At 40.7% G+C, this 10,731-nt stretch overlaps 1 long non-coding RNA gene across 2 annotated transcripts; it reads right to left on the bottom strand.

Annotated features, from left to right (window-relative positions):
- Positions 1-1,723: 1,723 nt before the first annotated feature.
- LOC121535105 lies at positions 1,724-5,528 on the bottom strand. Of its 2 annotated transcripts, none has more exons than XR_005994715.2 (3): positions 4,884-5,528; positions 2,463-2,577; positions 1,724-2,259 (listed from the first exon to the last, which is right to left on the bottom strand). It is a non-coding gene; the product is annotated as an uncharacterized LOC121535105 (long non-coding RNA). The 2 variants fall into 2 exon arrangements; XR_005994714.2 differs by having other exon boundaries at positions 1,724-2,238; positions 4,884-5,523.
- Between the last annotated feature and the right edge of the window lie 5,203 nt (positions 5,529-10,731).

The raw sequence follows: 10,731 nt of genomic DNA, 5'->3' as shown, positions 1-10,731 counted from the left end.
ATAACACTCCAAAGGCATCACAATTGAGATTGAATTAATATCCTCTCATTTGTTTTGTATTACAGAGATTTAAAAAATGATGGACATGATTAACATGATAAAATCACATAAGCTGTCACATATTTCAAATTTTTTGTTTATTGTTTGTCATATTGTTTTCAGTCCATACGATTTTACAGATTGTCTGGGTTTTCAACATGTCAGAAAAATAGATACAATCAATTAATCAATTAAAGAAAATGTCTGATGACAAAATGATGTTCAAAAGGTCATAAACTGAATGAACAGATTGTCAAAAGCATGCCCATTTGTACTGCCAAACACATAGCTTTGCTAACAGTGTAGATTCATAGGTAATGCTGAGAAAGTAATTATCCTTAGAAAACAGTTCATTGAGTTCATTGTCTGACTGTGAGCTACAGGGCTCCCCTAGTGGTAGGATTTAATTATGACAGTACAAATAGATTCAATAGAGGCTAGAACAGACATCTGCCTTCTCCTTTCAGTCTTATATAAGCTTGAGATTGATAGGAACATTAGATTCATAGCAGACTCGAGATGTCATGTCATTTTTAGAGGAACTTCAATTATTTTATTTATTTTATTTGATTCCATCTAATGCAATCAAACGTAAGCTCTCTGGCCAAATTGATAAGAGTCGGTGGATGATTTGTCGAAGGGCAAGAAATTAAACAGCCTGATTCAGCAGAAAATGACCGTCACAATAACACTGTAATGCAGGCCTCATTGATTTCCACCAGCGTAAGCTAAGAGAGGGTCGTTTCCCTACACCATTAAAACGTAATGACTCTTCTTGATGTGCAAATCATTTTGAATGAGAATGTCCCTTTGTCGCAAACGCATTAAGTCAGGGAATGATGTTACTGGGCTTGCAGAATTTATCTTCAGAGGGACGGCCTGTATGCCGCAAGATTGTGGAATAAATTAAATGCGCCAGTACAGTTTCTCGGAGTTTTGATATTTACTCTGTGATCACTAACAACCAGCTCTCTGTCATGGAGTTCCCATTTGTATTGATACACAGGACTGAGGTATAATATACATATTTTGGGTTAAAGTTCACCCTCACATAGTTTCTCATTCTCCCAACATATTCTCCCAATCTACTCTTTCACTCTCAATGATGTATCCACAGGCAATATGGCCATCTCTGGGCAGTAGTCCTGTTACCACAAAATCTATTTATATGCAAGCTAAATGTTGCGTAAGAGGCCTGTGTATTTTTAAGACCAATACAAATGTCCATTACTACACCAAGCAAGCCTGTATTACAAGACACAACTCCCTAAAGTGAAAACGAACATAATAGCCTGTTTCATCCGGAAGCCAAAATGAACAAATTGTACAAAATGCTAAATAATAAATAAACACTGGTGGAGTCGATACACAGAAGACACAATATTCGTCAGAATGGGTAATCAAATCATATTACAGTGCACAATAATATGATATAGCCTACTGCAAAAAAACATCCTGGGAGAGGTAACTGTAAAAGTTTAATAAGCTTCTCTCTCTCTCTCTCTCTCTCTCTCTCTCTCTCTCTCTCTCTCTCTCTCTCTCTCTCTCTCTCTCTCTCTCTCTCTCTCTCTCTCTCACACACTCTCTCTCTCTCTCTCACACACTCTCTCTCTCTCTCTCACACACTCTCTCTCTCTCTCTCTCTCTCTCTCTCTCTCTCTCTCTCTCTCTCTCTCTCTCTCTCTCTCTCTCTCTCTCTCTCTCTCTCTCTCTCTCTCTCTCTCCCTCTGTCTGTCTTTCTGTCTTTGCTGCTAGTGTCTATAGGGGCTGGAAAGCAGAGCTGAAAGCCTAGTAAAGTAATTAGGCTTTGTTAATCTGTCTAGTTGCTTGATAAATGGTCCTGGATATGGAAACCAGGCAGTCATCCTGGCTCTACTTTGGCTCATGCAGCAGGACGTTAGCTCCTTTAGCTCCTCCAAGTCAGTGTCGAGAGGACTCTCCTCAACTACGCGTATTCTTAAGCAATAACAACGTGATCCGTATTATCCACCCAAGAATACCCGTCACCGAAGAGAGTCACAGAGAAGGAGGGGGAGGAAGAGAAGAGAGGTCATTGGGGACAGCAGCAGGGGAACTCAGAGGTCCTCAATAGTGGTGTGAGCCTGAGTGATGTCATGTTCTCTATGGGCTGAGTGATTGATTGAAGATGGCCTGCTGCCCGAGGATGGGGCAGGTGGGGCCTTCCATGTTAGATGTGTTCTGCAAACAGAAATGAAGACACTGTGCATTTGTGAACTGGTGCTGTGATGGGAGGGGTGAGTGTGCCTGCGTGTGTGTTTCTATGTGTATATGCACGTGTGTGTGTGCGTGCGTGCGTGCGTGCGTGTGTGTGTGTGTGCGTGTGTGCGTGTGTGCGTGTGTGTGTGTGTGTGTGTACAGAAGGAGGAACTAGAAAGTTTATGTCTCGTTAGTGGAGCTCTTACCTGCAGGCACCAATCAGACCTTTCCTCTCCTCCGAATTCCCTTCATTCGTTTGCACTCCTCTGTGGCACGGGGCAATCAGCTTTTACTGATGCAAATTCAAGCTAAATGAGTGCCCTGGAACAAAAAGAAAATGCTAGTTAGATAAACAAACATGCATAAGCAAATAAGTAAATAAACACAACTGGATAAATGAGTGGCAAATGTCTTGAGGGCTTGCTATGGAAACCATGGCCTTTCAAGCCCGCCTTTAACATCACGATTGCCAGCTTCATTAATAGTCAACTGTGGTCTAGGCCCACTACATTCAAGTACACACACACTCACACACGCACACACAGAAATGCACACACACAAGAACACGCAGACACACACATGCACACATGAAACACGCATATTGCACAAAAGACAGTCATAAAGGAAAAATCCATTAGCAGCGGGAGGCAAATTACAGATCATTTGGAAAAAAGGAGAAAAAAGATACGGCCCTGCAATGAAGGCTGTCAGAAACAGGAACAATGACTGTTATTAGAGTTCTCGTTTTCTGAGGGGGGCAGAGGCTTTCTGTGGCCAAATGACAGAGGGGAGGCATGTGTGTGTGAGTGTGTTTTACAATGTACCGTGTGAATGTACCGTGTGAATGGAATTCACTAAGGCTATGTCTGCTCCTATGATTTGACAGCGCACAGCATGTGTTTTTGGATTTATTTATTTTTCTATTTTTGAACAGTATCATTACTGTTGAGTGGATATGTTTTTTCCTTCCTAAGTCTATGGTATTTGTATATGTTTGGCACATTTTATTGTAAAATCGGAGTATGATTATGAACCTCTTGTCTCTGCCAAAAAAAGAGAAAGGGCAATTTGAACATGTATGATTACTACACATTTGTACTTGATAAATAGTAATACTTTATTAAAGCATTGCTGAGATAATACGTGCCCTACCTACCATTTTGTGTAAAACTGAAACACAAGACATGGTTGTGCGAAGGAATTGAACAGACTAAAACACCATATTAACACTATCGCACTTGGACACATATTTCCATATCAACTGTACATTTGACCAGTTCATACACACACACTCTAAAATCACTCCAAAATTAATTAAAGTGGAAAGAAATATGCAGCTTTAAAATGAAAAAATAATAAAGATCTTTCCCATTTAGTAATCCGGTAAGTGTACTGTATAAATGAAACTCAAACAAAGGGTCTTCTTCCTGCAATTGACAATGAGAACACCTTTAATGTCAGCAACATTACACCACTGAGAACAGTAAGAGCTATACTTTACATTTAAACTCAAACACAGTCATATGCTCCATTGAGCACAGAACCACTGCAAATAGGAACCACCATACACATAAACACCAATAAAAACCAGAGAGACCGACAGATGCCCCATCAAACGGACACACAGGTCATCTTATTCAAACAACCCTTTTTGGTCATCTTCTTCAAACAACCTAAAAGCGACCATATAAAGGATCTGAGTGTGTTCTACCAACTCAGTCCCAACATTGATTCAAATAATACGCCTGAGACTAGAGAAGCTATATTACTAACAGAGCCCCTACTGCTCTCTGACTTGTCTTACTCCAGTGCAGTGTTCATACTAGGGTTGATGACTTCCAACCACAGCCCTTCTACTGAGACAACACTGAGAGAAAGCAGAGACACAGAGAGCAAACAGAGGAGGAGCAGATTTCAGCACCACCTCTGTGGACAGCTCCGCTACAGTTCTATAGCAGACATCTACAACTACACCAGAGTATGGCAGGGACAGAGAGAAGGCGGAAACGCCAACAGACGTACAACAGACAACCTGGGTTACGATTCAGGGACTACTCTTTGATATTATTTGAATACTTTCGGTGTTAGCAAAATAAGACTGTTGAAGCCTTGAAAGCTTAAATGTAACCCTCCTACAAGAGCCTAACGACAGCTAGGGAGTGATACTAGAAAGAGAGAGATACAAAAAAAGGAGGTGCCATGAAAATATGGAAAATTGAGGGATAATGATAGAGAGGAGAGAGAAGAGCTGTCGTTCTCCAGATCCGTCTTTGGTCTGTAATTTCCACCTCTCTTTCACACACACACACACACACGCACACACACACACCGTGACAGTAGCTCCTTGACAGGTCACCTCACCGTCAAGCAATGATTGTCATTTAATTGCAGAATGGAGAATCCCATTAATATGTTAATGGTTAACCACACAGTTTACAAATCCATAGAAATCCACCAAACCGGACACTGACAATGACAAGATTACACACACATCATGCTTCACTCTGACACAAAATGTTGAAAAAATATATATATAAAAAATTCCCCTCAAAAGAAATGATCATAGAATTAAAAGGGAAAGTCGTGGTGAATCTGCATGAATCCCCCATCCGCTGAAGTAGGCTTACCCTTAAATTCCTGTTCCTCCTGAGAGAGAGCTTCCCTTCCACTGTGCACAATGCCGGGGAGTCAGTCGTCTGACGCTCGCCTCACCTGCGAGGAGAAGACTGGGATCGTTAAGGCTGCAGCTGCTGCCGACGCCACCGTGCGGCCCCGTTCCATGCTTGATTTATGTGGGTTACTATGCAAGTGAGAGCAGGGAGCACAGAGAGAGCACAGGGAAATATGTGCTCCTACTGCTGCCGCCGGTGCAGTGAAACGGGCGTAACCCCCCCTGTATACCTTCAGCCTCTGTGCTGGACGCCACAGCCCCAAAGCACCCAAGACCCACAGAGTCTGTCAGTCAAATCAGTAAGGCAACCAGCCAACCAGCCAGCCAGCCAGTCTTTCTAGTCCCGGAGATGCACTCTTCCAGGATGCGCAGGTGGTAGATAACGTAGGCACAGCTCACTCAGTAAGGGAAACAAATGAAAAGAAAAACAAGAAGATAGGAAAGCCACTGATCAGAGCCAGATGTTGCACTCGCCAAGGCAAACAAACTCACGGACGGATAAAGAGGGACTGAGAGACTGAGGGAGAGACAGCGAGAGAGGAGGAGAAAGAGAGGGAGAGAGAGAGGAGGAGAGAAAGAGAGCAATAAAACGTCCAACCACAGGGCTTCTAGGAGCAGAGGACCGTCATTTGTTCTGAGGAGAAGAGAGAGAGCGAGAGCGAGAGAGAGAGAGAGATAGAGAGAGAGAGGGGGGGGAGGAAGGAGGGAGGAGGAGTGGAGAAGAGAGTAATTAGATTTGAGCAGCAACACAGTTACCAAAAGCAGTGAGTCGTGAATCGGTGGCATCTAATGGTGGATTAATTGAGGGAGATCCGCCTTGCAGTCTCGCATTGGTGACATCCCATCAGGGAGACCAACGCTCTCTGGAGACCAGGGCTAATACACAACCCAGCTAGCTGCTATACAAGAGAGTGGCTACATGTCCACGGTATTAGGACTGAAAACGTTGTACAAATAGATAGATGTAAAATAGCATTAATCAGCAACTGAGAGTAACCCATCTTTGAAGTTAAATGTTGTAATTGTCTATGATGTTGAATATATCCATCATCACATAGAGAGAAACTCATGAGAGACAAGTGGAAAAAATGTACCTCAGAGTTAAGGGATATTTTAATTCTTAAAAGTCTAAGCTGTTGAATGGTCATTCCATGGACCGTTTAGCTATTTGATTTTGAATTTTAGGACCCCTTTAGGTATAACTATATATGATTTGAGAAAATATAGAATTTGGCCTTTACTACTATAGCCCATAGAAACGTATTGAATAACACATTCAGAAATGGCAATACATCCTATGGAATAAGGTTTTGAAGTGTCTGTCCTATATCTAGGATATATAGGAAATCTCAGGAAATATATATATAGATATATATATATATATTTTTTTTTTTTACACATTTAACCCCTTTTTGGGGGTAGACACAAAACTACCTCCATGCTTCCATTCATATTTTTTTTTGTACTGGTTACCTTCAGAAGAGTCCTGTGACACTTGTGGTGGACATAGAGCAAAAAGGAGAACACCATTGTCTTCGGGAGAAACTCACCTTTCCATAGGCCAAACCGTTCGGACACTGCAGACGTTTTCTTGAGAATAATGATTTTCGGGATGTCTCATGGTTTGACAAACATCGCTTTAGCTCGGCCACCTTCCACCGCAGATGCGGAAGGCCGCCATAGGCGGATGCGGGGAATTGAGACGCATCCCATGCAAAACAGATATCTCTAGATTAAACTGACAGATACTGGTGCACCAATAGACTAGGGAACAAATAATTACTAGGTGAAGAGGTGATATAATTTATTCAGCCCCTTTGTTTAGGCAAGACTAAATCAGTTCAGGAGTAAAATTGGTCTTAACAAACCACATAATAAGTTACATGGACTCACTCTGTGTGAAATAATAGGGGTTGACATGATTTTTGAATGACTAACCCTTCCTCTGTCCCCCATGCATACAACATCTGTAAGTTCCCTCAGTCAAGTATTGAATTTCAAGCACAGATTCAACTGCAAAGACCAGGGAGCCTCATAATGAAGGGCAGTGATTGTAGATGGGTAACAATAACAAATCAGGCATTGAATATCTCTTTAAGCAGACACATCAAAGATAACATCCTCCTTCTGAACTGAGCTGCAGGACAGGAATGAAACTGCTCAGGGATGTTACCATGAGGCCATTTGTGATTGTAAAACAGCTACAGAGTTCAATGTCTGTGAGGGTAGAAAACTGAGGATAAAAAATATAAAGTATAAAAATATTCCAATACATGCATCTTGTATGCAAAAAGGCATTAAAGAAATACTGCCAAAAAAATTGCCTAAATGCAAAGCCTTATGTTTGGGGCAAATCCAACACAACACATCACTGAGTAACTGCCACAACACATCACTGAGTAACTGCCTCCTTATTTTGAAGCATGGTGGTGGCTGCATCATGGTATGGGTATGCTTGACATCGGCAAATACTGGGGATTTTTTCAGGATAAAAAGAAACGGTATGGAGCTAAGCACAGGCAAAATCCTAGAGCAAAACCTTCTTCAGTCTGCTTTACACCAGAGACTGGGAGAACAATAACCTACAGCACAAGGCCAAATCTACACTGGAGTTGCTTACCAAGAAGACAGTGAATGTTCCTGAGTGGCCAAGTTACAGTTTTGACTTAAATCTGCTTGAAAATCCATGGCAAGACTTGAAAATGTCCATCATCCCCAACATCTTGACAGAGCTTGAAGAATTTTTAAAAGAATAATGGCCAAATATTGCACAATCCAAGTGTTCAAAGCTCTTATGGACTTATCCAAGAAGACTCACAGCTGTAATCGATGCCAAAGGTGTTTCTAACATGTATTAACTCAGGGAGCAGAATACTTATGCAACGACTATATTCTAGTTATTTCATTTCTATTAATCTTTGCTTTGTTTTAATGAATCTTTCTTCCACTTTGACATTACAGAGTATTTCGTGTAGATTGTTGACAAAAAATGACTATTAAATCCAATTTTAATCCCACTTTGTAACACAATAAAATGTGAAGAAATCCAAGGGGTCTGAATACTTTTGCAAGCCACTGTATGTTGGGTGGACGTGAAGACATTGTCATTTCAAAAGTACTTTGAACTCTATTCGGTGAGAGTGACTTTCAAAGGCTGACATTTTCAATCATTCCAGTCTGAAATGATTTAAAGCTGTAGGCTAATTGTTCGATTTAAGAGTGGTAATGCAAAGAAGTGTCTCCCTGTATCAAATGTACCTATAGCCTATAAATAATTTGCATAAATCTATGAAACATAACCCTTTACCTTTACAATGACTCCATATTAAATGCAATAATGTCTTGCATTTCTCATGATTTGACATGCAAGTGACTCTTCATTTCACAGCTGACATACAGTTGAACTCACAATATCCACCACAAAGCAAACAAAAATGATTCAAACACCAGAAAGGTGCACCTTGCGGCCCAAAGGAGATATATTACCTTGACTAATGTGGCACCTGATCATATTACAAAACAGATTTTTATTGTTATTGCTCCACTTCTTCTGCTGCAATATTTCCATGTCCTCCATAATGATACTTCAAGAGTGACATCTTTACACATAAAAGAGCTATTGTTTGAATACATCATTGAGATATTTAATAAAGCTTTACTTTACCCGTATCTCAGGGGAGGTGGGGATCTACACCAGCAAATACATGTCAAAGGCCGGTGCTTTCACTTTATACGGAATAATCATTTTACTTTTTGGTTAAATTCTTTATACAAAAAATACATTTATTGTAATCCAATAGAGGCAGATCACTGCACAAAAGCAGCGTTTTAACTCTGACAATTTCCATGATAAATGGTCAATAATAAAACAAATGTAGAGTGGTGGAGTTCAGAGAAGACAAAGGAGAATTTAGCTTGTTTCCTTTTGGGTGGAAATCTACTGACCCCTATTGGTCAATTCGATAGGTACTTCCTCCTCATTAGAATATAATTGATTGGGGAAGTAAGACATTGTAATGAGGACCACATGAAAGACAATGTAATATCGATATTATTTTATTTTACCCCAATAAAGGTACATATTTTTTAATCGGATTATGTACTGTATATAGCACTGTATAGCCATCTCTACTCCATCATGCATTAAGGATATTCAGTGATTACCTAGTAGTTGTTTGCAGCCTCTCTATGGCATTGCCATAACAATGAAAATTATACCAGCTGACTAAAGCAAAATATTTAATGATACTACTAGTGTATTAAGATGTATGACAGAATTATAGGAAATATGGCTGAGCTATACAAGAAACACTGTATATCACATGGATCTCTCTTCTCTCCCCCTATTCTCTCTAACACCTCTTTCTCTCTCCTCCCCCCTTTTCTCCCCCCTCTCTATCTCTAGCTGAGCTGACACAGTGAGTTGGAGGAGGTCCTGGAAACGGCCCATCCTGTCAGATTAAAGAGAATCGGAGGGGAACGGGAAGGTTTTTCCCCATCTTTCCCCTTTTTCCATTTTCATTACCCAGCTATAAATGCTAATGATGCTCTCTTTTATGCAAATCACCAGCTAGTTTGGAGAGGTGCATGTTGCTGCTTTCGCTGGGACAGCTCTGTTTTTGTATAGTCTAATAGGGCCATGGGAAATGGTCGACATGAGGGAGCAAATGAAACACACATGAGTAGAATCGTAAACACATACACATGCCCCTATGCACGTACACACGCATACACACATGCACATGCATGCGCAGACACACGCACGCACACACACACGCACGCACGCACGCACACACACACAAAACAAACAATGATTTTTTGGAACAAAAAAAAATCATTTTCTGTTTGATATCTTGCTAAGACAAACCACGTGAAAAAGTAGAAACATTCTCAAATAAACTATTCTCCAATTCTCCAAACAAAGTGTCAATGCCTCTGTCCCCAATGCTGTTCTCTATCTATAATGCAGCTCTTTTCGTCAGTAGTCTCCAGCTCTTTGCCGTTAGCTGTTTTTTGCCAATACACCAAAGAAATACACCAAAGACAAATTATTTTCAGGGCACTTCATCATATTAATGGTTTTCCTTGGGGGGTTTTAGGTCACGTGTTGCAATGTATATGTACATGTTGGGCCTTACTTAACTTGTATGGGCCAACACTTACATTATGTCTTGGCCCCATTCACTGTAGTGGAGCAGAGATCTGATGTTTATTATCAGGTATGCGGGAGGTACCAAGCCTTTAATCAGACCTCTGATCAAGTCCTTTGGTAGATAGCAAGACGCAGACCTCAAAGACTGTAAATGGGGCCATGCACTGTGGATCAAAACACACAGTCATTACTAATTCCTATCACAACACACACACACACAAACACACACACTGTAAACACCGTATTATACAGTGGGGAAAAAAAGTATTTAGTCAGCCACCAATTGTGCAAGTTCTCCCACTTAAAAAGATGAGAGAGGCCTGTAATTTTCATCATAGGTACACGTCAACTATGACAGACAAATTGAGAATTTTTTTCTCCAGAAAATCACATTGTAGGATTTTTAATGAATTTATTTGCAAATTATGGTGGAAAATAAGTATTTGCTCACCTACAAACAAGCAAGATTTCTGGCTCTCACAGACCTGTAACTTCTTCTTTAAGAGGCTCCTCTGTCCTCCACTCGTTACCTGTATTAATGGCACCTGTTTGAACTTGTTATCAGTATAAAAGACACCTGTCCACAACCTCAAACAGTCACACTCCAAACTCCACTATAGCCAAGACCAAAGAGCTGTCAAAGGACACCAGA

The sequence above is a fragment of the Coregonus clupeaformis genome, chromosome 21, assembly GCF_020615455.1.
Source record: "Coregonus clupeaformis isolate EN_2021a chromosome 21, ASM2061545v1, whole genome shotgun sequence".
NCBI lineage: Eukaryota > Metazoa > Chordata > Actinopteri > Salmoniformes > Salmonidae > Coregonus > Coregonus clupeaformis.
Note: the sequence above shows the minus strand (reverse complement) of the source record. Positions and strands in the feature narration are given on the sequence as shown.